Source organism: Ascaphus truei, assembly GCF_040206685.1.
Source record: "Ascaphus truei isolate aAscTru1 chromosome 3 unlocalized genomic scaffold, aAscTru1.hap1 SUPER_3_unloc_7, whole genome shotgun sequence".
Taxonomy (NCBI): domain Eukaryota; kingdom Metazoa; phylum Chordata; class Amphibia; order Anura; family Ascaphidae; genus Ascaphus; species Ascaphus truei.
This window is the reverse complement of record NW_027453830.1, coordinates 107,479-134,436: the sequence shown is the minus strand read 5'-3', so window position 1 is coordinate 134,436 and position 26,958 is coordinate 107,479. Positions and strand designations below refer to the sequence as shown.

The 26,958-nt window shown below is 45.1% G+C and overlaps 1 long non-coding RNA gene across 1 annotated transcript in view; it reads right to left on the bottom strand.

Moving 5' to 3' along the window:
* Positions 1 to 7,178: 7,178 nt before the first annotated feature.
* Positions 7,179 to 26,958, bottom strand: part of LOC142473351 (uncharacterized) — a 73,306-nt gene continuing 53,526 nt past the window's right edge. The window contains exon 2 of the long non-coding RNA XR_012790052.1: positions 7,179 to 9,468. This is a non-coding gene — a long non-coding RNA (uncharacterized LOC142473351). The remainder of the gene's footprint in view (positions 9,469 to 26,958) is intronic.

The following is a 26,958-nucleotide window of genomic DNA, read 5'->3' as shown; positions in this document are numbered from 1 at the left end:
AGGCGTGTCTCCGTACCTGTGGGTGCAGTTGTTACCCATCTCACCTCAGTTTCGGGGTCCCTCCTTGTCCGTGGTGAGCACAGCGTAACAAGTATCAGTTTAAACACTGACTGTTGCTGCTGAAACTGGAAAATGCTCAGGCACCCTGTGTGTAACAAAAAAGGAAAATGCAGACTCCAAAAGACGGAGACCGCAGAAACTCCAAAAACGGGGCACTCAGGGAAGGTATTAAAAGGTACAAAGTTTAACTATTTATTAATGTATCAATGATCGGAGAAAAAGGAAAGACAATAATAAAAGCATTTAAAAAACATATACAAACTACTCCAGTTAAAAAATGTATATAAACCTGTGAGGTTGCAGCAAGCTAAAGCAGATAAATAAACACACAAAGTACAGTATACAGTATAACAGTCGTCTGCAGTGTTAATGCTGAATTTATAAATGTGCACGGTGTGAGCAGCTATCACAGAAAGACAGGAGGGGTAAGGGTAAAACCTCTCCCGAATTAAAGGGAGAGCTATCCAGCTGAAAATATGGCTTTACAGATGTAACAAAGGCAAATGATAATGGAACATACAGCAGCTAAGGACTGGATGTAATACTAACAAATGAATCAAACACATGTAGTAAGAGAATCATAATGAAAGCAGGGGTTGCACATGGTGTGAATTGCAAACTGGAAAAGGGGGGCAAGTAGTTGGGGCTAAAGATAATCACTCAGATACTACACAAAATAGTCCATGAGTCCCGCATGATAGAGGCAAGGTCAGGTGACCCACAAGGTTGAATAGTGATCTTGATAAACCTTAATATTAGTAACTCTGGGGCAATAGTGAATGCATACTGAATGCTATATCCAGATTAATGACAAAAGGTAATACAATTGTAGCCAAACTTCATAGGCATGCAAAGGTGCTTGTTAAGCAAAAAATACCCTGTGCGCCAAATAAGGAGTACCCCTGTTACCCATGATAATTAAACGTGGCAATAGGAGAGGCAAAACATAGTATGCTCAAGTTACAGACGAGAGATGTTCTGGATTTTCAGTATGGATTCTTTGCAACCGTCTGGCATCAATCAAGATTGGGAATTAATTTATTTTTTGTAAAATATATATTTCATATTTTTCTCCTTGGGAGATAGTTTAATCATGGGGTTTCATATTATTTATTTATGCAATCAATATATTTAGATATTTTAGATATTTTCAATTTTGGTTGATGTTGGTTCTTTAATAAGTTTATATATATTTTTCTATTTATTATTATTATTATTTGAGATCCTTGATTATTATGTACATTTCTTTCTCATTTTATATTTCTTTATTTTCCTTCATTATGTATTACTTTAATATTTCTGTTTAATATTATTATCTTATTACTAGAAAAATAGGGTGAAGGCGGTCACAGAAATTGGAGTCCAGCCCAAGAAGGGATAAAGTTAAAATCAGCTTTAATAATACATGCTGCACATCACAGAAGGGGCACTCTGACGCGTTTCATCCCTCTCCGGGACTTTATCAAAGAATAAAAAACCCTTTTCACACAGACTCTTTAAATAGGTGGGGTCTCATTATAATTGGTTGTTCTTAATCAAAGACCTGTTGAACATAATCAAACTAATGATCTAACAGTGTTTGAGTAGAACCCATTCAGTGAGTCTGCGTGAGACAAATTAATAAAAACAATTATATACAATGACATATAGCACAAACATAATTAAAAACAAATGGTACAATGTGATGTAAAGCATGAACTAATATGTAACATTTAGACAAAACACATATGGATATGAAGTCAAAAAGGTATATATAATTTAATTTCATGTGGAAAAATATTAATGACAATAGATAAACAAACCAATCATTTTATGGTAATAAAGAAGATAATGAATTATAAACATTATATATGCTATCTGTAGACAATACGTATAAAAGATCATACAAAATATTAATATATAAAAATATAATTCTATAATATAATATTAATTTTTGTGCAAACCATATATAATGGAAAAAGAATAACGATATGCGGGATAGATACAATATGGATATACACTCTCTCTGCTCTTCCACTCCCTGGTTCAAAGGAAATGTTTTAACTCCCAATCTGTGTTTATTCCATGTGGGTGGAGAGTATTGAGAGTGTATATCCAATACATCTCTTGTTTATTTAGTGTGTTCTCTCTATTGCCACCCCTAGGGTGACACTGAATGTGTTCAATAGCAGAAAAGGTGAAATTTGCAATGCCTCCCTTAAGGCATTGTGTAAAGTGTCTTGATACTGGATGGAGTAAATCACCTTTCCTAATAAGGCGTACATGTTCCGCTATTCTGACCTTAAGAGGTCTTGTTGTGCGACCCACATATCTTGATCCACACTTGCAATAAAGAACATATATAACATAACTAATATTGCAGTTTAGAAAGGTCTTGATTTTGTATTTACTTAGGTTGTTATTAAACATAATACTATTTGTTGGAAACGCATATTGACACATTGTACAGTTGCCACATTTGAAAAATCCTTTTGGAATGCCGCTGACATTTGGGAAACCGGACCTACTATCGTACATACTTGGTGACAGATGAAATGCCAATGTTTTGGCCTTACGGTAGGTGAACCTCAGCCCACCTTCAACAATTGGGCGTATGTCATTGTCCAGTAACAGGGTATGCCAATGCTTGTGGATAATATTACAAATCTGTTTAGATTGTTGACTATATGTCGTAATAAAATAAGGACTTTTCCCTTCGTCAAAATTCAAAGCATTGGCCCTCCCTCTGCTGGGCAGTGATCTTTTTCGTTTACAAATAAGAGTTTTTCTATCTGTGACATTTGCCTTATCAAAGGCTGCTGAAATATCTTTGGCAGAATACCCCCTGGCAAGAAATCTTTTAGACATCTCTCCTGATCGAGACAAGAAGACCTCATTGTCAGAGCACAGTCTTTTTAATCTCATAAATTGAGCCCCAGGAATGTTCCTAATTAATGACCGCGGATCACAGCTTTGTGCGCTTAGGAGTGTATTCCTGGAGTTCTCTTTCCGATAAATGTCTGATTGTATATGCATATTGTTGTCAATGTACAGGACCAAATCCAAATATTGTTTTTTGTTTGATTAATATTTATGCCTTTATATTCATTTATTGAACATTGGGTCATTTAATGCATAATCTATTCACATCGATCTTTGAGATCATTTAAATACATTATGATTAGTTCATAATCTTTTGTTTTTTTTATGTTCATGCTTACACATTCATTTATTGACTATTGGGTCATTTGATATATAATATATTCATTTTGATGTTTATAGAGGTGATGTTTTATGTCTTCTTATATATATATGTATATATTTATACACTTCCTTAGTTTTTCTTTTCTTAATAATATTTATTTCTTTTGGAGTTCACTATATTATAGTATGCTTCATTTTTAGATATATTTTTTACATTTCTTCTTATTTTAGTTGTGTGTTTATGGATACATACACATATATATGTATATATATATATATATATATATATATATATATATATATATATATATATATATATATATATATACAATTGGGGACTGCGCTTGGGTGTGGTATGATTGCAAAAAATAGAGAAAAATAAAATATGAAAATAAAACCCAATAAAAAACATATATCTCAATGAATAAACTCTTACTGATAAAAAAATCAATGAAAAAAATATATAAATAGTGCATGAATAATTACACACAGGTGTGCTGTGGACCCTCTTAAATACAAACTATATTGACAGTCCTTCAAAGTCCATGAATGTATCAAGTCCAATACAAGGGAAAAAACCCGGCACTACCAGGATAAAGGCAGCCTCTTTACAAGGGCACAACGACCTCCCTCTCCACCTGCATAGAAAAAAGAAGGAAAAAACCCACCCAATCCTAGTGCATTACTGTGCAAAAAATGATTTAATTTCCCAAAAAAACTCAAAAATTGAACTCACAAACATAAAAGATAAAAATGCATGTTATGAGGTAATACTCATGCTCCAAAGATCAGCAAACACCCGCTCCTCTGCTACACTGCTCCGTAACTCCACCGGATCCGATATAGCCCTCGTGAGTAACCGCCAGCAGGAACTCACAACATCAGGCTAAGACTCAGACTCAGAAAGGAGTTCGTGGAGAGCCTGATGTTGTGAGTTCCTGCTGGCGGTTACTCACGAGGGCTATATCGGATCCGGTGGAGTTACGGAGCAGTGTAGCAGAGGAGCGGGTGTTTGCTGATCTTTGGAGCATGAGTATTAACTCATAACATGCATTTTTATCTTTTATGTTTGTGAGTTCAATTTATGAGCTTTTTTGGAAAATTAAATCATTCTTTGCACAGTAATGCACTAGGACTGGGCGCTTTTTTTCTTCTTATATATTATATATATATATATATACAGCTAAACCCCGTTATAACGCGGTCCTCGGGGTCCACCCCGAGTCCACCGCGTTAGTAACGGGATCGCGCTAATTAAAAAAAAAAATGGCCGCCGCGCTCCTGATCGGGAGTGAGGAGGGAAGGAAGTTAATTAAATAAATAAATAAATTTAAAAAAATGAAAAAATGGCGGCGATTCATCCGTCCTCCCTCTCAGCCCCCTGGTTTTGCACCGTGTCTGTGCCCTCCCAGCGTGTGTGTGTGTGTGCGTGCGTGTGTGAGAGAGAGAGAGACAGAGTGTGTGTGTGTGTGTGTGTGTGTGTGTGTGTGTGTGTGTGTGTGTGTGTGTGTGTGTGTGTGTGTGTGTGTGTGTGTGTGTGTGTGTGATGGTGAGAAGGGGTGGGCAGGGTGAGGAGACACTAATCTACCGGAGTCACTCACCTAAAAGTTGCAAAGTGGCAAACATGAGAAAGCACAGACCTGCAACCAACTGAAATAAAACTAAAACAAAGAAAACTTTGTTTTTTTTCTGCACACCCACTTGTGTGTGGGAAGCGCTACCTGCAAACAGCCATGCATTGGGGAAGGACTTCTGCTAACATATCCATATAGCAATGCTAACAGTGCATCTCTCAGGCTTTAATGCAGGGTCCCCTACCTGTTCGTCATCCCCGCTACGCCCAGCATCAGAGCCGCTGTGCGGGGTCAGGGAGGGTGTGACAGATACCAGCACCTCGCACAGCCTGCGGGACTTGGGTTAGCTGCAGCTCCGGTCACTGAGTCCTGGTGAGCGGTGGGAAGGAGGGAGAGGGGTGGGGATGAGAGGGAGGAGAGGCTGGGAGAGGGGTGGGCAGGGTCCCGGAGCGCGAGGCTCCCCCTCCCCGGCCGGGTCCACCACGCCCGGCTCTGACTCACCTCCGCCCACCCTGGACTGCATATCACCCGGGCAGGAGGAGTTGCCATAGAGACAAAGGGGGGTAAAGGATGCAAGCCACGCCCACTTACCTCCTCCTATATGGCACCAATGACTGCAGAACAAGCATCCCACATCCGGGCACTCTTACTGCCTGGCCTCATTCAGTCGCCCCGCCCACAGCCCTCTTCTTGTCAATCAAGCCGTCCGCTCTCCGCCCCCTGCGGGTGATGTCATTATTCCAACCTCCACCGGGCTGGTGGGCTGCTGACATGTGAAAAACGGGCTGGTGGGCTGCTGACATGTGAGGGGGAGGGGGGTGGGCTGCTGACATGTGAGGGGGGGGTGGGCTGCTGACATGTGAGGGGGGGGGGGGGGCTGCTGACATGTGAGGGGGGGGGGTGGGCTGCTGACATGTGAGGGGGGGGTGGGCTGCTGACATGTGAGGGGGGTGGGGGGTGGGCTGCTGACATGTGAGGGGGGGGTCTGCTGACATGTGAGGGGGGGGGTGGGCTGCTGACATGTGAGGGGGGGGTGGGCTGCTGACATGTGAGGGGGGGTGGGCTGCTGACATGTGAGGGGGGGGTGGGCTGCTGACATGTGAGGGGGGGGGTGGGCTGCTGACATGTGAGGGGGGGGGGTGGGCTGCTGACATGTGAGGGGGGGGTGGGCTGCTGACATGTGAGGGGGGGTGGGCTGCTGACATGTGAGAGGGGGTGGGCTGCTGACATGTGAGTGTATTGTGAGAGCTGTGTGCAGTGAGTGTGAGCAATGAGCATTGTCTGTGCAGTGTGTGTCAGTGTGTGCAGTGTGTGTCAGTGTGAGCAGTGTGTGTGCAGTGTGCAGTGTGTGTCAGTGTGAGCAGTGTGTGTGCAGTGTGTGTCAGTGTGAGCAGTGTGCAGTGTGTGTCAGTGTGAGCAATGAGCAGTGTGTCAGTGTGTGCAGTGTGAGCAATGAGCAGTGTCTGTGCAGTGTTTGTCAGTGTGAGCAGTGTGTGTGCAGTGTGTGTCAGTGTGAGCAGTGTGCAGTGTGTCAGTGTGAGCAATGAGCAGTGTGTCAGTGTGTGCAGTGTGAGCAATGAGCAGTGTCTGTGCAGTGTGTGTCAGTGTGAGCAGTATGTGTGCAGTGTGTGTTAGTGTGAGCAGTGTGCAGTGTGTGTCAGTGTGAGCAATGAGCAGTGTGTCAGTGTGTGCAGTGTGAGCAATGAGGAGTGTGTGTGCAGTGTACAGTGTGTGTGTAGTGTGTCAGTGTGTGCAGTGTGAGCAATGAGCAGTGTGTGTGCAGTGTGCAGTGTCAGTGTGTGCAGTGTGAGCAATGAGCAGTGTGTGTGCAGTGTGCAGTGTGTGTGCAGTGTGTCAGTGTGTGCAGTGTGAACAATGAGCAGTGTGTGTGCAGTGTGTGTGCAGTGTGTCAGTGTGTGCAGTGTGAGCAATGAGCAGTGTGTGTGCAGTGTGCAGTGTGTGTGCAGTGTGTGCGCAGTGTGTCAGTGTGTGCAGTGTGAGCAATGAGCAGTGTGTGTGCAGTGTGCAGTGTGTGTGCAGTGTGCAGTGTGTGTGTAGTGTGGCAGTGTGAGCAATGAGCAGTGTGTGTGCAGTGAGTGTGTGCAGTGTGTGCAGTGTGCAAAAAAAAAAATTTAAAAAAAAAAAATTTAAAAAAAAAAAATTTTAAAAAAAAAAATTTAAAAAAAAAAACGGGAGCCACGGGAAAACCGCGTTATAACCGAATCGCGGTATAACGAGGCGCGTTATAACGGGGTTTAGCTGTATATATATATATATATATATATATATATATATATATATATCAGAAAATAGCCGTGTTAGTCCAGTTGCGATAGTGCAGAATAAATGAGTTCTTCAGTATTAGGTGATACCTTTTTTATTGGGCTAACAATTTATGTCATAGGACAAGCTTTCGAGAGTTCTCCTCTCTTCTTCAGGTCAAGCAATACTGATATACAAAGGATACTATGGCTAAAACAGCGTAGAGAAACAAAACAAAAAATAAACAACAACAGATATATACTGTAGATAAGGTAGGGTGTTAAAAGTGTTTGAAGCCAGGGGATAGTGACAAGGGAAGGTTGGGAGGGGGAGGGATGCTGGGGGGGGGGAGAAAGTATTGATGAGAATGGAGGCAAGCAGGATAATTACAAACAATTTTGATAGGGTGTGAGAAAACCCATGTCCGCATTAAGTCCTTTGGTTTTTGTGTCAAAGAGTCTTATCATTCTGAGTTCAAATGTTTTCCGTTCATGGGTGCGTTTAAACATTCCATTGGGGATTTTGATTTTTAAATCATTTATGGAATGATCTGGTTGTGAGAAGTGATGTCCCACTGGTGAGCAGTATCTTCCTTCTTCGTGATGGAGTATAGAGTGTCTGTGAATATGTATTCTTCCTTGTAGTTTTTGGCTGGTTTCCCCAATGTAGCAACCTTGGTCACATTTGTTGCACTGAATCATATACACCACGTTCCTGGATGTGCAGCAGTATGATCCTTTAACATTGATGTTCTATGGTTGTGACTGGCTGTGGGATCTTGGCATATATGTTTGCAGAGTTTGCAACGTTTGTTGTTGCACGGTTTTGTGCCATTATCAGTGTCTTTAAAATCGTTGTGAAGTTTTCTGCTGACTAATTTCTGTTTGAGGTTTGGTGGTTGCCGGAATGCAAGAATGGGAGGTTTGGGAAAGATTTTCTTTTTAATGTTGCATCCTCTGCCAGCATGGGTTGCAGATCTTTGATTATTGTATGTGGTCACTAGTGGTATGCGTATATATATATGCACTTTTATGATTATATATATGAATTGGTGTTTGTTTAGGGTTTAGTTTTTAGTCACTCTGAGGGTTATTACTGTATAGAATGTGTTCTGCTTTATTTACTTTTTTTACTCATTAGTCACACATAATATATATGTTTTTTTTTATATATTTCTTTTTCATTGTTTATATATTCTCCATTTTTAACTCACAGGTTTTCATTGTTTATTTTGTGTTTTCGTGTCATCTATGTTCTGTTAGCATAGGTGTCATTTGGAATATGATTGAGCTGTTTAGTTTTTTTCATTCATTACATCTATGTATTTCCGGGCTATGCTGCTTCCAAGGCAGAGGTGTTTTTTCCCTATGAGGCTTCCGTAGCTTGCTACGGGGACTCTACACCAGCTGACTTGATTGGCTGGTTTAGGCGTGAATTCACCTCTTCATTGGAGCTGCTATTTAAAGGGACTATGGTTGGAACACAGGTTACTTTTTGATAAAGCGCCACTTAGGCGTGAAACGTGTCAGAGGACCTTTTTTTGTAGCTGTTGCTATGATGCATCTTCAATAAAGCATTTTTATTTTTCTAACCAGCCTCCAGCCCTATTTTTCAGCAGTGCTACATCACTTTTTCTGTTGCTTCATTCATTTACCGGACAGATGCACGCCATTTTCGGAACCACCACAGACCGCAGCATCATGAGTTATTCATGCTTACTTTAACGAACTGATTCTCTTATGTTTATTGTGATCATAGTGGTATTTGCAGGGCTCTAGCCTATGGACTGATAGACTACCACTCTCTAATGTGTGTGTAGGGTAAGTTCTTTATTTATGAGCTTTCTCCTATATCCACACTGAGTGAGTTTTTTTCCTACTTGGGTCCTTTCATTTTTGCATTTAGTACGGTTTGCATATTTAAGGTCCTGGACACTTTAGCCATATTGCTACCATTTGCCTGGATATTAGAAGCGCCATCTCTGAGATTTATTTCTCATCTATTGCTACTCAAGTGTTAGTAGATATCACATTGTCAGGGAGATTTGCCATTGATATCCATAGCCCGATTTGTGCCCATTGAAGTGATCCATGCTGCTGTGAATTCAATTTGCAACTTGCTGCTCACATAAAGAGCCAAAACTCAGGTGGATCCACTGTACACGCTGATAGTGGCCTGCTTGCTGCTGTGGCTGCTACTAGTTCAATACCGGAACAAGAATAGATCCGCTGCACACACTCATTACTGCTGGCTTCCTGCAGACTGGAAGGTAGGAGGAAAAGCGCCCAACGTGGCATTTCGCCAAGGGCTTCGTCAGGGGCGTATCCCTCAGCCAATCAAGGACAAGTAATATACCCAGGAGTGATGGCGTCACAATTGTAAACAGCTGCTACAAATAAAGTCAAAAGTAGAGAGAAAATTAGAAATTACAAAGTACATAAACTAGGGAAAAATAAATAAAGTATTAAATAAAACCCTAAAACGTACAAAATGGTATCTGAAACAGACCAAAAGAACTATATACAAAATCAATAGAGGAATACTAAAGAAATTATGAAAAATTCAGTTCCTCATTTAACCCCTTAGGTGCTACACTGTCCAAATTAAAGATCCATCTACTTTCCTGGCGTAGGGGTAGATTCGCCAAATTGCCACCCCGATTGGTCAGGGAGACTTTTTCATGCCCCATGCAAGTAAACCTTTAGTAGAGTGGGCATGTTTAAAGTAGAAGTGTCTAGCAACACTGGTAAGTTATTTTGCCCTTGCGAAATCTTTTGGAGCATTCCTAATGTTGCAGGCATGCTCCAAAATGCGGACTTTAAATTCCCTTGATGTCATACCTACATATAGGAGCTTGCAGGGACACATAAGATCATAAATAAGACCCTTTGTATTGCAATTGAAAAAGTACCTCACTGTGAAGGTTCAACTACCACTACTGTTGGTAAATGTTTTTTTTTAATTATTAATGAAGGCACAACGCTTACATTTGCCACAAGGAAAAGTAACAAAACACACAAAACCCCAGCAAGCTCTTTTAGGGAACCACTGAGCCCCCACAAAATATATATGTATATAAGTGTCAAAAAGGAGAGCTATTGAGCGTGGCATATGTATACAACAAACGACAGAGAAGCCCAATGCTACATCCACTATGACAAAAATACACAGTGTATTGGATGTAGCATTGGGCTTCTCTGTCATTTGTTGTACACAAGGAAAAGTACACATAGAAATATTTTTAATTGGCACATTTCTTTCAAAGTGGCTATGAATGTTTGTCACCTATATTCTTAGCCCGTCTTGCTGTCATCTGAACCCTGGTGCCTAGACAATGTTCTAAACTAGTTTCACTTTGTAAAATATTCCAGTTGCGCTGATGGACCCCCCTAATCTCCTCCCATTGTTGGCGATATGTAGAAATAAACCTTACTTGTGAAGGAGAGGTGTTAATAGGGTTTTTAATTTTTGGAACAACAAAGTGTTCCTATCAATATGGTAAATCCTATAGAGTGCTTGCTTGAAACATCTCTTGCTGTAACCTCTTTCAGCAAATAATGCTTCCTGTTCTTTAATCCGATGTTTATAGACTTCCACAGAACAGCAATTTCTTTTAAGCCTATACAATTGGCCAACTGGGATGCCCTTTTTAAAGAGACAAGGTGACAGCTTTCATGGTGCAAAAGACTGTTTCTTGCGGTGCTTTTATGAAAGACAATCCTCAAATCACTTGTGATCTCGATTATTTAAATCAAGGAAAGAAACAGATGATTCAGAAATGTCCTGTGTAAGTTTGATATTGAGTTGATTATTATTCATAATATTTATGAACTCCAGACACTCAGTGACGTCTCCCTCCCACAGGAGAAGAGTCATCAATTTATCTAATCCATAATGGGATCTTATCAGTATAGGATGTGAGCTCATCAATAAATACAAATTTAGCCTTTCACCATCCAAGAAAGAGGTTAGCTCCCATCGCCGTACCTCTTACTTGAATAGTGAACAGAGCAGTGATTTCCAAATTTTTTTGTTTGGAGGAACCCTTGAAGTATTTCGAAAAATCTCAGGGAACCCCTATCTGGCTGACACATATTAGGTTCAACACGGGTCAGTCACAACATTTCATACCTCACGAGCCACCTCTATTTCCCACCCTCTACCCATGTATTTCTCTCCCATCTATCTCACTAACTCTCCCCCCTCCCGCCTCGCATGTATTTATCCATTGCGTCTCACACTTACTCCCTCTTTTCCTCACTCCCTCCCTCCTACCCCACTCTCTTCTCTCACTCTCGCCCCTACCTTCTGTCAAATACCCCACTCTCACTCAATCCACCCTAGAAAATACATACCAAAATACAACCCCCCCAGGCGGAGGTGGGGTCTGTGGTAAATAGGAGGAACCCCTGAGACTGCTTCAAGGAGCCCCAGGGTTCCACGGAACCCTGGTTGGGAATCACTGGAACAGAATAACTAGGGCGTTCCCTGAAGTACAATGTAAGGTGCGAAAAATAACAAAGAAATAATCTTAGAAATACAACCAAATAGGCAATATAGATGGCCTCTAAGACGATGCTCAATCATATAGGACCTTTCCAGGATCCTTAGAGAGAAACGATAAAAAATAGAGACGAGCACAAAGAAGAAGAATATATCAGTAACAATGTACATATAATAAGGCTAGATACAGTATGCTAGCACTTACAACAGTCAGACTGAACACAACACATAAGGGACGGGGAATAAATTGGGAAACTAGTGCACATGTACTCACACGGACAAGTGTGAGACCAGTCCTCCAAAAGGTATCTGTGGAAGTGTCTTTAGAGCAATGTTCTTAGTTCTAGCCGTGTTCCCTGTAAAGAATCCCCTCACTCTTCACACGAGCTCATATGCTCACATAGGGAAAACAGGATGATCAGTAGACTTTCATGCATAAATAGGAATATAGTGCAACTTGGGATCAAAGGGTGTTATGAACTAGCGTGCAGAAGCACAGCTACTCACACGGGCAGATGTGAATAAAATCTCACAATGGTTTATTTTCCAAAGACGTCCCTCACTCTCTTTCCCACACGTGGTGTTCCTCACACGGTATACACGCATTCATAGGGTTTTTTTTATTGTTTATGTGAGTATTTGCTACTCTATTTGCCAAATAAAGTACTTGTTTTAATTACAAACTACGTACATGGTCATCTACTGATTCCCCCCACCCTCTTCTCCCCTATGAATGCGTATGCTATTGCGTCCCTAGGACTTGTATGTTTGTAAATACAAACAGTGGAGGTACTCAGAAAATGTAAAAAAATATAAAAGTACAGGAATCCCTCGATATACGGAACAGATAACGTTCCCGAAAGTGTGTCCTTAAACCGCAATTCCGTATATCGAAGTCTATTTCCCATTGCCTTCCGTTAATATAACTGGAGATGCATTCCTACGGAAACAAATTCAGCCCCAAGACATAGTAACATCACACGTAAGAATGGCGCAAACCTTTTTATGAGCACCCATTTATTATGAAATCGATAACGGTATGATAAAATATTAATAATAATTGTCAAAGTGAAGAGTGCGGGGAAACCCGTTCAATATGAAAAGTGCGTGCAAACAACCCAGAGCAGTATGAACGGTGCTAGGACAAACGACAGAACGTGCATTGTATGTTTCCTTTAAAAAAATTTTTTTTACAGATTCAAAATTGCGTAAATCTGAATTTAACATTCTATATATTGAATTTCTTCCCTAATTAATAAATTCCTTTGTAGCGAAATTCCGTATATCGAGTTGCCATAGATCAAGGGATGCCTGTATTAGTACAGTACTTAAAACACCCCAGTACCATCAAACTTTGATCACTAGTGGTCCTACACGAGTACAATTGAAACCCAGTAAGGTGAGACGTCTGCTCAAAGTGTTAACCCTTTGCTGCTTTGCTATGCATTGTTGGCCTCTCTGGCGCTGAATGGGTTCAGAGTGCAGTCACACATACCAACACATGTAATGCATTTTCTAACATCAGTCTCATAATGTAAAATACATTTAATAGTCAGGAATGTATACAGTGTTTTTTAACCAGGGTTCTGCAGTTGTCCCTAAAGGGTTCCCTGCAATTTTCAGGTCATTTGAGAAGTGTACCAAATACAGAAGAATTTAACAATGCATCTGATCTAAGACACATTATTAGAGATGGTTGGGGTTCCTTACAATGCATCTGATCTCAGATACGCTATTGACGAGGGTTGGGGCTCCTTACAATGCATCTGATCTCAGACACGCTATTAGAGAGGGCTGCGGTTCCTTATGTAGCCCCGAGGTATATTTTCACTTTCTGGCCCCCCTCCGCGAGTGCCGTGCGGTAGCGGGTGCCGCCGGAGGCTGCGACGGACCCGCCGGCACTTCGCGAGGGTGGGGGCCAGTGCAGGGAGCAGAGCGGGACTGTGAGGCGCAGGCCGGTTGCCGGGGATGCGATTGGGCCGTCGCTAGGGCCGCGATCGCGTTGCCACCGGCTCGGCGGCTTAAGGAGAGGGCGCCGCCATTGCGCGTTAGTTCGCGCATGCGCAGTAGGTGGCCAGCGCAGGGAAGGCTTCAGACAGGTCGCGCATGCGCAGGTAGGATCCCCAGAGCTAGGGAGAGATCGCGCGAGGGCAGGCATGAGGAGACAGAGGTCAGGTGCTCCCTTGCGGCCAATAGGGCTGGAGGAAGCTCAGCCCGGGAAGATAGATACATTTCCCGGGCTTTGCTGCGTCAGTCTGCACGAGGAGTAGGAAGGAGTAGGAAGGGTGCAGGGAGCTCGTGGCTCCTGCATCAGGTAAGGGTTCTCCCTAGATTCCCAGGCAGGCCCCAATTCCCGGGAAGGGCAGGGGGTAACTGAAGAGGGACGCCTTAGCTAGGGAGGTGACCCTTGGGTGCGGAAGGTGCAGGTTTGGCAGTGCCACAGCGGAGAGGGCTGTGGGCACTGGCAAATAGGCACAGCGTGCATGCAGTGGATTTGCTGCGGGATCCAGGTGGCTGTTTGTGATTGCAGCTGTCTGTGTGTGTTGTCGCTGCATGTGCTGGGCGCAGTGCGTGCAGTGTGTGTGAAGCGTGTGTGAATCCCTGCAGGCTGACAGTGTGAGCTGTGTGTCGGCTGCAGGTGAGTTAGGCTGTTAGCATTAGCCAGATACAGACAGGACTGGGTAGCTAGGGGAAGGGGGGCAGGTTATTGTCCACAGGCCCTAGGAGTTTTCCCCAAGCCACCCCAGGTTGCGGTTCCTCGGGGACAGGCCCTAGGTTAGGGTTGCTGTCACTCTAGAAGTAGTTGTGATAGAAAGCGAATAGCTGCGGTTGCTGTTCCCATGCGGTTGGTGTTGCCGTGATCCGGTTGGAGTTCCCGGGAAGCGGTGGGACCCTCGTTGGGGTCCACGGCAGAGTACCTGGAAAGGATCAGACGGACGTCTGCCCCTTTGAGAAGAGAGTTGCGGTCCCGAGCATCGGAGTGCTCGGAAGGTATCTGAAATATAAGTGCACCAACTGGGCCCTAGCTTAATATAGTGACTGCGCAGTCACCCACGACCTTTCGTAGGAGTACGAGACATTGGGTGTGGGGGATCACAGGACACTGGGTGGGGAACACCAGACATTGGGCTGAGGTGATGCGGGTAGAGCATCAGGTGATGTCATGTTATGTTATGTTATGTAATGAGGTTATGTGTGTGTGTTAAGTAAAGTGTTAGTTTGGTTTATCATCTACGTGTGTTATTGTATTTCTTACCCAGGGCTATCTTTCCTAACGGGGGATCCTGGGTAAGTGGAGGCGCTGCACCAGGTACGGTAAGGGTTTCCCCAGGCTCCCAGCTAGCGGAGGCTCAGATCTCCTGGAGCCACAGGTGTTAGGCAGTACCAATAACCCTTTAGGAGCAGGTGTGTTGCAGGGAAAGGGACCGGTTAGACCACGAGGGGCCAATGTGAGATTGGGTGGGTCGGCCGGTTCACAAAAAGGGTTACACTTACAATGCATCTGATTTCAGACACGCTATTAGAGAGTGTTGGGGTTCCTTGCAATGCATCTGATCTCGGACACGCTATTAGAGAGGGTTGGGGTTCCTTACAATGCATCTGATCTCAGACGCACTATTAGAGAGGGTTGTGGTTCCTTACAATTTATCTGATCTCGGACACGCTATTAGAGAGAGTTGGGTTTCCTTACAATGCATCTGATCTCAGATGCTCTATTACTTATTATTGAGGTTCGGCAGAATTTCACAATATAATTATAGGGTTCCTTAACCAAAAAAGAGGTTGGAAGCCAGTGAGCTTATACATAACCGAGGGAAGAAGGGTGCAGCAATTCCAGAAATGCCTTCTCGGCTTTACTAATACAGTAGTATTTATTTAAAATTATTAATATACAGTTTTAAACCAAGTGTACGATTGAAATAAAAAATCCTAATTTTTTGGAACCAAGTAAGCAAACCTAAACTTGTCATTGCAAATATTTTAATTTAACAATCATTTTAACAATAATTTATTCACTCAATTCGGTTCTATTTTTATAATACTATCAAATCAACCAATGAAGAGAGGTCTTCAGATTCAGAAAAGGAAATGGGGTCATGCATCAACATTTCTTTGATGCAAACCTGATGCAACTCTTCAGGCAAAGTAAATATTGCACCAGGTGTATCAAATGAGAAAAAGAAACAATGGAAGAATTAGGGGGGGGGGGGGTTATATATCAGTCTCTGTGATGCAAAACCTGGGTAAAAAAACTGCACCCGATGTACCATCACCAAAAATATATATTCCTTAGGCCTGGACTCCTAGGTACCTTCACTCACCAGGCCCAGGACACCAAGTCTTGTCGTGCCCTCCTTCTCCATGGCCCTGGGTTGAGCAATGCAAAACAAATGTGTGGCTGAAGTCTCACACTGTGACAGGGGTTAAAAAGGGAAGGAAGAGAAAGGATTCAGAGGCTACTGATTCCAAAGATGATGAGCTGGTGCGGGAGATGTTCTGGATCCAGATTGAGCCATTCTACATCTCGGGACAGTGAGCTAATCAGAGTGAACAGACGTTTCAATCAGGGAGGGGGGGGGACATGTAAGATATGAAAACATTTATTGGTTAAACAAAAGCTGATGGGAGGGAGGGAGGACAGGGCTCACAAAGGGATGTGCCAGGGTTTGTGACAGGACATGAAGGGGCTGTGCCTTAGCCAATGGTTGCTATAGGAACAACATGCTTATTAAAATAGAATACAAGAAAATTAGTCTTTCAAAGTTGTTTTTTTAAAAACAGAAAATGCTAAAAGTATTTTTTCTTAATAAAACAAAATGTCATCAAAAATACACCAGTCCCGGGGTGGCCTAAACCTCTCTTCTTTCAGCAATCCTTTGGCAACATATTTTTTTTTGTTTTGTATCTAGAATAAAACCTTTTGGCTTCATGCGTTGCCCAATATCTTGTTAAAAAAGGCTGATAAAAAGAGTTTGTTTGTTAAACAATGTACTGCAAATAAAAATATCACTTGTGAGCACATTCATATGTCTCAGACGGGTCTGTAACTCTGTCTTTCCCCATCATCTCTTAGCATACAGTGCTCCCACTGCGGTCAGGGATTCTGGGTAATTACAAATGAGCAAATGAGCACACAGCGTCACCTTCTGCTTCTATTCCATTTTAACATGGGTCCCTATCTTAAACAACCAATTAAAAAGTAGGTGTCATAACATAACATCTGACAGTGGCTGAAAAGCCACCTGTTGATCTCTAATGGACAAGCAGGACATATACTCAGAGCAATGAAATGACAATGATGAAAAGTACAGTGATAAAGATGGATGAATGAATGGAAGGCAGGATTCTATCATGCAAGACTAACTGAAAGATGGTGCTTGGACTGCGGAAGTGGCCACGCACACAAAGTCCTGAATATGTGTCTAAGCATTGAACAATATAGGGAGCAGCAAAGGAAAAACCAAAACGTGTTAATTCTACACTATGGGAACAAAGCGGTAATGTTTAAATCCCTATCTCACCACTTTAGCACCATACGAGACGATGCACATGGGACAGACCCAAAAGATAATATAAAAATATCAGTGGCGTGTAAGTATTGGGAAAATGGAATCCAATGGTATTAGGAAATATGTATTAAGAGCATAGAACAAGTAGGGCCTACGGTTTCAATGTTAGCAAGGATGAGTTGCCATAATTATATTAGGCCTGTAAAAAAAAAAAAGAAGCTACAGTATGCTTATATATTTGTTGCAAAAAAATATCTTAAACACAATTATGTGGAACCTACCATACAGTACATGGAGAAAGTTTCTTTTTGCATCAAATGTTTTACCATTTTTTTTATCCCCAAAATTTCTACTTCCATATTTGCATTCGCATATTTCCCACTGTTCTGCAGGTGGCGATACCATTTAATGCACCAACATGCTAGAACTTTCAGGACCTCATGATTGACCAGTCTCTTCTGCAGAAGTGGATGGCAAAGGAGATGCGTCCACACGACGGGTAGAATTCGCCTCCGGTGCCATGTTTATCACAAACCAGGTGTGCGCAGCAATAAATAACCCTTCCCAAGCGCGGGGAAAAAACGTCACTTCTAGGACTTGTTAGAAAAATATGTGTAGCCAGGTCCCCTTCTGCCCGTCGCCTCTCCCTCACCTGGCTGGCGATCGCGGGTGCCGTCGGGCCAATGGCGGACACGTCGCCGCTTGCAGGAGTGAGGGGCAGATGGGAACTGGTGCGGAGGTTGCTGGGGACGCGAGCGCGCGAACCCTAGCCTACCAGGGACGGCTCTTGGACGGGACTACAAGTCCCATGAGCCTCGGGAGCGGCTCCATGATGCCAGGGAGCCAATAGGGCTGCGGGAGCTCCCTGCTTGCAGGGAATAGATACATTTCGTGCGCACGGGAGACAAGTCAGTCAAGACCGGGAAGAGCTAGGGGAAGGAGGTGAGTGCAGGGGTCAGTGACCCACTGCATTAGGCTAGTAACCACCCTAAGCCCCAGATAAGTCTTGAACTCCCCAGCTGGTGGTGCTACAGGGACAGGCCCTAGGTTAGGGAACCTGTCACAGTAGTACTAGTGTTAGATAGGGACACAGCGGACGCTGCGTTCTCTGGGAAGGGACTTGGGCTCAAGTCTGTGCCCAAAAAGACAGAGACTATCTCCAGGGTGGGATCGCCCCTGGCAGACCCTCGTGCGAGGAAACACCAGATCAGACGGGATCACCAAGCGGCAGATCCTTTTCGAAGTTGCTTGCAGGTCCGAGTGCAGGAGCGCTCGGCAGGTACCTTCATAAGTGCACCAACGCATCCTATATATATCTTATAATTACACATAGTGGCAGCGCTGACCACGGGACAAAGGGGTTAGGCTGTGGACACGGTGTGAGGGTACACGATGGTGGGTAGGTACACTCCTAGTGGAGTGAAAGACACTTGGGACTGAGTTATATTGTGGAGTTACCCTCTAGGGGAAGTATTAGTATTATAAGTGTGTGATTATTCTGCGTTACAGTAAAGTGGTTATATACATTCCTGTGTATGTGGTTATTGTATATGCGGGTCCTGTGTAGGCAACCTTCTACATCCTTAGAACCCTACACTGGTGGAGACGCTGAAACCGAGAATGGTCCAGAGGATTCACCCCAGGCTCTCACTGGCAGAGGCTCAGGCCTCCTGTGAGCCTGACAGGTATAACGCACTACACTTGGTAACACATAGGTTTCCACCCACACACGGTATCTTTGATTGGGATAGAGGGAATACCCGTTACATTTGGAGGCGCAGCTGAGAGTCCAGACCTGGGGTGCCTAGTAAAATTGTGTATGATTACCCAAATTGCTCATCATGTTCTCCCCGTCCAGCCCGGAAGTCCATGTGTGGGCCTTCAAGGTCAGCGAACCACCCAGTCATGTAGTAGCTGTAGGGAACGTCCCGGTCACAGCGTCCGTGAGCAAAATACGAGACTCATTGGGGAAACTGCTGGGTATTGACACTTTGGAGTGCACAGGGCCACAGGAATATGACTTCCACTTTGAATGGAGCACCATACTATTTACGGCAGGACGGGAGAAATGCCGGGACAATGTGCCCCAGACCTTACAAGGCTCAGAGGCCCCGCCAGGGGGCTATTCGGTAGTATTCGCAGCCCTACCCGAAATCAGAGAGGTATTCACCTCTCCACGCTCTCCAACCACTGAACTGGTCGCGGATGAACCCTCTACCAGTGACTGGTAGACGATAGAGCCCATCTCAAGTACACCTGCCAGTACTTCTCGCCCACCCCGAGTGACCTTTTCTTCAAGTGCATTCGAGAAAGCCACTAGCTGGGCCCAGAGGAAATCACTGTCATCCCCTGTCCCTGATGAACCCTCAACCAATGCGCCGGCCCGCCCTACTGGCAATTTCGGGGCTGACAGTGGCCCCATCCCTGGAGGATTCCCCCTGAACATGACTGTGCCTCAATTTATCGAAACAGTGACTCTTGCCTCTCAACCTCAAAATTACAGGAAACTAAAGCCCTTTTCCGGAACACTACCGACACCTACCGGAGAAGAAGGGTTTGAAACATGGAGAGAACATACCATCCATATATTAGCTGAATGGTCGTGTTCCGAGGCCATCAAGCGGCAACGACTAGTGGAGAGCCTCCGACCCCCAGCTGCGCTACTGGTTGGAACGCATCGAGAAGTAGAAGGAGAGGTGACGGCTTATGAGTTGTTAGAAATGCTCACTCAGTCCTTTGCGTGTGAAGACGATGAAGATGAGCTGATGGCAAAATTCAAAGCTCTTCGGCAAAGGGAAGGAGAAGACTTGTCCGCAAGCTCCAGCTGTCCCTAGGGACTCTCCTGTCCAAAAAGATTGTGGTGGCCGCGGAAGTGGACCGGCATCGATACAAGCAACTACTGAAAGGTTCGCTGCCACTGGACACTACAGCTATGTTGATGCGAGGTGCCCCCGTCACTGCCACACCACCCAGCTACATGGAATTAATGCGGTATATCCGGAGGCATGAAGTGCAACTGCATTTTCACACCCCTAAGAAGGGCAAGGATGGCCGCAAGGAGGATGCCAAGGAAGCACCAGTACCTAAAGAAAAGGGGACCAAGAAAGAGTAAGATGTAGAGGCTACTGAAGTGCCCCGATTGCCCCCCCCCGGTCCTCAGGCCAGGCAAGATCGCCCGGACTTACGCTGTTACAACTGTGAGGAAGACGGACATATCGCAAGGTTCTGCTCAAATCCTCGAAAACCCCATACGGTCGCCAAGTCCTACACGGTACGAGCACAGCAAGCCCTCACTTCCTTCCCGCCATTACCCGAGGAGATAGAAGAATCCACAACCAGACGCTTACTGCCGAGTAGGGCCCACCGCCATAATCAGAATCGTTGTGGAGGGGATCTATTCTTCAGCATTGATGGATACTGGGTCACAGGTGACCATCATCTACCATCCATTTTATGACCAGCACCTCAGCCCCCTGCCCTTGCAGTCCGCCGAAAAGATGACTTTGTGGGGGCTGAGCAAAGATGATTACCCCATTGACGGAATAGTGACGGTCAAGCTAGACATCCTCCAGTTGAACACTAACAAGTTGCACCCCATGTTGGTGGAAGCCCTGGTCTGCCCGGAGGCTCAAGAACATCCCAGTGCCCCCATCATACTGGGCACGAATGCAGATATAGTGAGGTCGGTGATTCGCCCTTCCTGCAAGAAGCCCATGAGCTACCGTTGGCATCCCTGATTATAGCCCCTGGCCTACGGGAAGAATGCTATCGAGTGGCATATGAAGAAGAGTATGGCGATATCTTTAATCTAGAGCAAGGGTTACTGGAGATTCCACCAGGGGCAGTACAGTGTGGGACGGCACTGATCGCGTACCCCCAACGGTAGGAACAGGACCGATACTTTTTGCTAGAGACCCTTCCCGAGTCTGAACTCCATTGGGGATATCAGATGATACCTGAAGTATGAGAGTGGTCATCCAAAGTCCCCAGAAAGGTTAAGGTGCCTATCCAGAACATGTCGCTTCATACGGTGTCACTGGAACGAGGACAATGGCTGGGTAGAGTTTACCCGGTGGATCCTGTAGACCAGTGTTTCCCAATCTGTGCGCTGCGGCGCCCTGGTGCGCCGTGGCTTGCCTAGAGGGGCGCCGCGATTAGCCCCCCCACCATCACTCCGATTATCCCTCCCCACCATCACTGCTTCATGCCGGCCGGGCCGCAGGGGATTGGCTGCAGGTCAGAGGAAGCCGGGGGCGGGGCCTCCGCTTTGTGCAGAGCACATGGTGAGTGTGTGTGTCTGCATTCCTGCTCCTGGCTCCTGTGGCTGCGCGGTGTCCCGTCCCCTTCTGCCCCGGGTGATAGGAGAAGGTAGGGGGGTGATAGGAGAAGGTGGGGGGGAGGGGAGAGAGAGGTGTACTTTTGCCTGTCCAGTGACTGTGTGCAGGGAGCTGCCTGCATGGATTGCATGCCTTTCCTCCACCCCTTCCCCCCAGTCACTCACATCCGTCGCTGCCTCTGCTCTCCACTGCTCTCCAATGTGTGTATCTGTGTGTGTGTGCATCTCATCTGTGTGTGTGTGTGTATTTATTTGTGTGTGTGTATTTATTTGTGTGTGTGTATTTATTTGTGTGTGTGTGTGTGTTTATTTGTGTGTGTGTGTGTGTATGTATTTATTTGTGTGTGTGTGTGTGTGTGTATTTATTTGTGTGTCTGTGTGTGTGTATGTATTTATTTGTGTGTGTGTTTGTGTATTTATTTGTGTGTGTGTGTGTGTGTGTGTGTGTGTGTGTGTATTTATTTATGTGTGTATTTATTTGTGTGTGTCTGTGTGTGTATTTATTTGTGTGTGTTTGTATTTATGTGTGTGTGTGTGTGTGTGTGTGTGTGTGTGTGTGTGTGTGTGTATTTATGTGTGTATTTATTTGTGTGTGTGTGTGTGTGTTTATTTGTGTGTGTGTGTGTGTGTATTTATGTGTGTGTGTGTGTGTGTGTGTGTGTGTGTGTGTATTTATTTGTGTGCAGGGAGCTGCCTGCATGGATCTCCTGCCTTTCCTCCCTCCCTGAGAGAGTGTGTCTGAGATAGTGAGAGAGAGTGTCTGAGAGAGTGAAAGAGAGTGAGAGTGTGTCTGAGAGAGTGAGAGAGTGTGTCTGAGAGAGTGAAGGAAAGTGTGTCTGAGAGAGTGAGAGAGAGAGTGTGTCAGAGAGTGAGAGTGTGTCAGAGAGTGAGAGAGAGTGTGTCAAAAGAGAGAGAGTGTGTCTGAGAGAGTGAGAGAGAGTGTGTCTGAGAGAGTGTGTGTCTGAGAGAGTGAGAGAGAGTGTGTCTGAGAGAGAGAGTGTCTGTCTGAGAGAGTGAGTGTCTGTCTGAGAAAGTAAGAGTGTCTGTCTGTGAGTGTCTGTCTGTGAGAGTGTCTGTCTGTCTTTGATAGTATCTGTCTTTCTGTGAGCGTGTCTGTCTGTCTGTGAGAGTGAGTGTCTGTCTGTCTGTGAGAGTGTCTGCCTGTCTGTGAGAGTGTCTGTCTGTCTGTGAGAGTGAGTGTCTGTCTGTGAGAGTGTCTATCTGTTTGTGAGTGTGTGTCTGAGAGAGAGAGAGAGTGAGGTCAGAGAGCGAGAGTGAGGTCAGAGAGAGAGTGTGAGGTCAGAGAGAGAGAGTGAGGTCAGAGAGAGAGAGTGAGGTCAGAGAGAGAGAGTGAGGTCAGAGAGAGAGTGTGAGGTCGGAAAGAGAGAGTGAGGTCGGAGAGAGAGAGTGAGGTCAGAGAGTAAGGTCAGAGAGAGAGTGAGGTCAGAGAGAGAGTGAGGTCAGAGAGTGAGGTCAGAGAGAGAGTGAGGTCAGAGAGAGTGAGGTCTGAGAGAGTGAGGTCTGAGAGAGAGTGAGGTCTGAGAGAGAGTGAGGTCAGAGAGAGTGAGGTCTGAGAGAGTGAGGTCTGAGAGAGAGTGAGGTCTGAGAGAGAGTGAGGTCTGAGAGAGAGTGAGGTCTGAGAGAGAGTGAGGTATGAGAGAGAGAGAGAAGTCTGAGAGAGAGAGTGAGGTCTGAGAGAGAGAGTCAGTGAGGTCAGAGAGAGAGAGTGAGGTCTGAGAGTTTGGTCTGAGAGAGAGAGAGAGAGAGGTCTGAGAGAGAGAGAGAGAGGTCTGAGAGAGAGAGGTCTGAGAGAGAGTGAGGTCTGTGAGAGAGTGAGGTCTGAGAGAGAGTGAGGTCTGAGAGAGAGTGAGGTCTGAGAAAGAGTGAGGTCTGAGAGAGAGAGGTCTGAGAGAGAGGTCTGAGAGAGAGAGAGTGAGGTCTGAGAGAGAGAGAGAGAGTGAGGTCTGAGAGAGAGAGAGAGAGAGAGAGAGAGAGGTCTGAGAGAGAGAGAGTGAGGTCTGAGAGAGAGAGAGAGAGAGAGGTCTGAGAGAGAGAAAGAGTGAGGTCTGAGAGAGAGAGAGAGAGAGAGTGAGGTCTGAAAAGAGAGAGTGAGGTCTGAGAGTGAGGTCTGAGAGAGAGAGAGTGAGGTCTGAGAGAGAGATAGTGAGGTCTGAGAGAGAGAGAGTGAGGTCTGAGAGAGAGTGAGGTCTGAGAGAGAGAGAGAGTGAGGTCTGAGACAGAGAGAGTGAGGTCTGAGAGAGAGAGAGTGAGGTCAGAGAGAGAGAGTGAGGTCAGAGAGAGAGAGAGAGTGAGGTCAGAGAGAGAGAGAGTGAGGTCTGAGAGAAAGAGTGAGGTCTGAGAGAGAGAGTGAAGTCAGAGAGAGAGAGAGTGAGGTCAGAGAGATAGAGTGAGGTCAGAGAGAGAGAGTGAGGTCTAAGAGAGAGAGAGTGAGGTCAGAGAGAGTGAGAGTGTGTGAGAGTGTCTGAGAGAGACACCAACTGCGCACTGCAACTGTTAGGTATGTATATACACCTTTGTTTTTACTTTGGGCACCGCGTAAAAATCCTGATCGCCTTGAAAAAATTCTGATTGCCTTGGGGAGCCTTGAACCGAAAAAGTTTGGGAACCACTGCTGTAGACGATACAGCAACCGTCCAGGCCGTCTGTGTGGGGGGAGAGCCTGAGGACCTACAATTTGACTTCGGAGAGTCTCCCCTGGAAGAGGAATGGAAGGAGAGGCTACGTGATCAGTTGAGAGAGAGAAGGGGAGTGTTCTCTACTAGCGAGATGGATGTGGGATGCAGTAGAAGTGCTCAGCACACCATCCGTCTGAATGACGAGACTCCGTTTAGAGAAAGGTCTCGGCGTATAGCCCCTCGAGACGTAGAAGATGTGCGGGGTGTCTTGAAAGAGATGGAAACCGCTGGTATAGTGACCGAATCTCGAAGTCTTTATGCCTCGCCAATTGTTGTGGTCCATAAGAAGAATGGGTCTGTGCGATTATGCGTGGACTACAGAACTCTGAATAAACGTACGGTGCCTGACCAATACACGCTACCACGCATAGAAGAGATCCTCAGTGCATTGTCCGGAAGCCAGTGGTTTAGCGTATTGGACCTCCGATCGGGATACTACCAGGTTCCCATGAGCATAGCTGATCAGGAAAAAACGGCGGTCGTCTGTCGGTTGGGCTTCTATCAGTTCACCCGGATGCCCCAAGGTATTTGTGGTGCTCCCACCACCTTTCAACGGCTTATGGAGAAGACGATTGGCGACATGTGTCCTCGTGAGTGTCTGGTATACTTGGACGACATAATTGTGTTCGGGACAACTCTCGAAGAACATGAGACTCGGCTGATGAAGGTGCTGGACCGATTGGGTCAAGAAGGATTGAAACTCTCCTTAGACAGGTGCTGTTTCTGCCGGACCTTAGTCACTTACGTGGGCCATATAGTATCGGCAGATGGAGTGGCCACTGATCCGGCCAAGGTAAAGGCGGTGGTGAATTGGCCGAGACCCGAGAATGTGATGGAACTGAGGTCCTTTCTCTGGTTTTGCGGGTACTATCGGCGGTTTGTAGATGGATATTCCAAGCAGGCGGCCGTGCTGAACAACTTGCTGAAAGTCTATCCAGAAGAACCCAAGCAGAAGAAGACCACTCCGAGAACACTCTTCGGGGATCGGTGGACACCAGCATGTGAAGAAGCGTTTAAAGGGCTTAAAAAGAGTTTAACGGAAGCTCCAGTCCTGACTTATGCTGACCCTGAGAAGCCTTACATCTTGCACGTAGATGCCAGCCTTAACAGATTGGGAGCGGTGCTATATCACAAGTATTCTACTGGGCTGCGACTGGTGGCCTATGCAAGTAGAAGTCTGACCCCTAGTGAAAAGAATTATCCTGTCCACAAGTTGGAGTTTCTTGCCCTCAAATTGGCTCTATCTGAAAAACTACATGACTACCTCTACGGGGTTACCTTCGAAGTCAGAACGGATAACAATCCGCTGACCTATGTACAAACGACAGCCAAATTAGATGCGACCGGTCATAGATGGATGGCCACCCTCGCCAATTACCGTTTTTCTCTAAGATATAAACCTGGACCTCTCAATATAGGCACCGATGCTCTATCTAGAAGATCGGGATTGGGCGAGATCTCAGATGACGGGCCTTGGGAAGAAATCTTGGGACCAGGGATGAGAGCCATGTGTTCCACTGCTGCTATTGTAAATGATCGAGTGGCATTCTCAGAGTTAAGGGTCGCGGATTCTTTAGGGTGTCGACCTAAAGGCCTTCCAAAAACTTACTGTCACGCTGATGGCATGGTTCTAACTCAAAACGTTATCTTCACTTGGAAGGAATTGGTAATAGCACAGACACGTGATCCTGCGGCTACGGCTGTCCGAGAAGCACTACGCCACAATGATCCTTCCCTAGTGAAACGGGCTCCTTCCAATGAGGTAAGCCTCCTCATGCGAGAATGGGACAAATTCGAGATAGATAATCATGATAACGGGCTACTCTAAAGGGTTGTTCAGTTCCACAATCATCCTGATCGTCGACAACTCTTTCTACCCCGGCGACTGCAAGGCCTGGTTTTAAGATCACTACATGATGATCATGGACATTTGGGGGTGGATAAGACTCTGGGTTTGGCTCTAGTAGACCATGTGACAGAGGCTTGGGGAGAACGGATGTGAAGTCATTGAAAGCCTGTCACATGGTACTAGAGCCAATCAGAGTAGGGATAGACTTCCCATGCTCTGATTGGCTACCGTACCATGTGAGGCCGGCCATGTTTCTTTTCATGTCGTCATCTTAAAGGCAATTGAAGTAAAGCCATTCTGATTGGCTGTGCTTTCATTGCCTTTAAGTGACGTCATCATTTTTTTTTTCTCGGCCAAAACACATGGTTTTCACAGCCCAATCAGGGCGGTGGGAACCATGACGAAAATGTGACGTCATAGGCCTTTAAAAGCCTATGTCGTCTCATTTTGAAGCCAGGCGCCGAGGAGGAAGGACCTCCGGAGAAGAAAGAAGACCAGGGCGTGGCCGAAGACGGGAAGAAGACCCCGGAAGAAGATAGAAGAAAGAAGAATACAGATGAAGATAGATTACAATTAGAAGACCCGTGGATTGATTTGGATTTTTAGTTTAATGTTTATTTTTTTATGGTTTTTTATTTTATGGGTTCCTGTGCCTGGTGATTTTGTTCATGAGTAACCAGTTCAATGGGAGTCGGTGGGGGCAAGTAATGGTAAGTGAACTAAAGAAATGTATTTTATTTAACTTTTTTTTTTTTTAAAGCTTTTTTAACATGTGTATTTTTTTTTGGTGGTATATCATTTCTTGCCACTGTATGTATGTATGTATGTATGTATGTATGTATGTATGTATGTATGTATGTATGTATGTATGTATGTATGTATGTATGTCTAGAGAGATATATACATACAGGGTAAGAAATGATGCTGTTTTAAAAGCTTGATTTGATGTGTTTTAAATTAATTTGTCTATGCTGCTATGCATTAA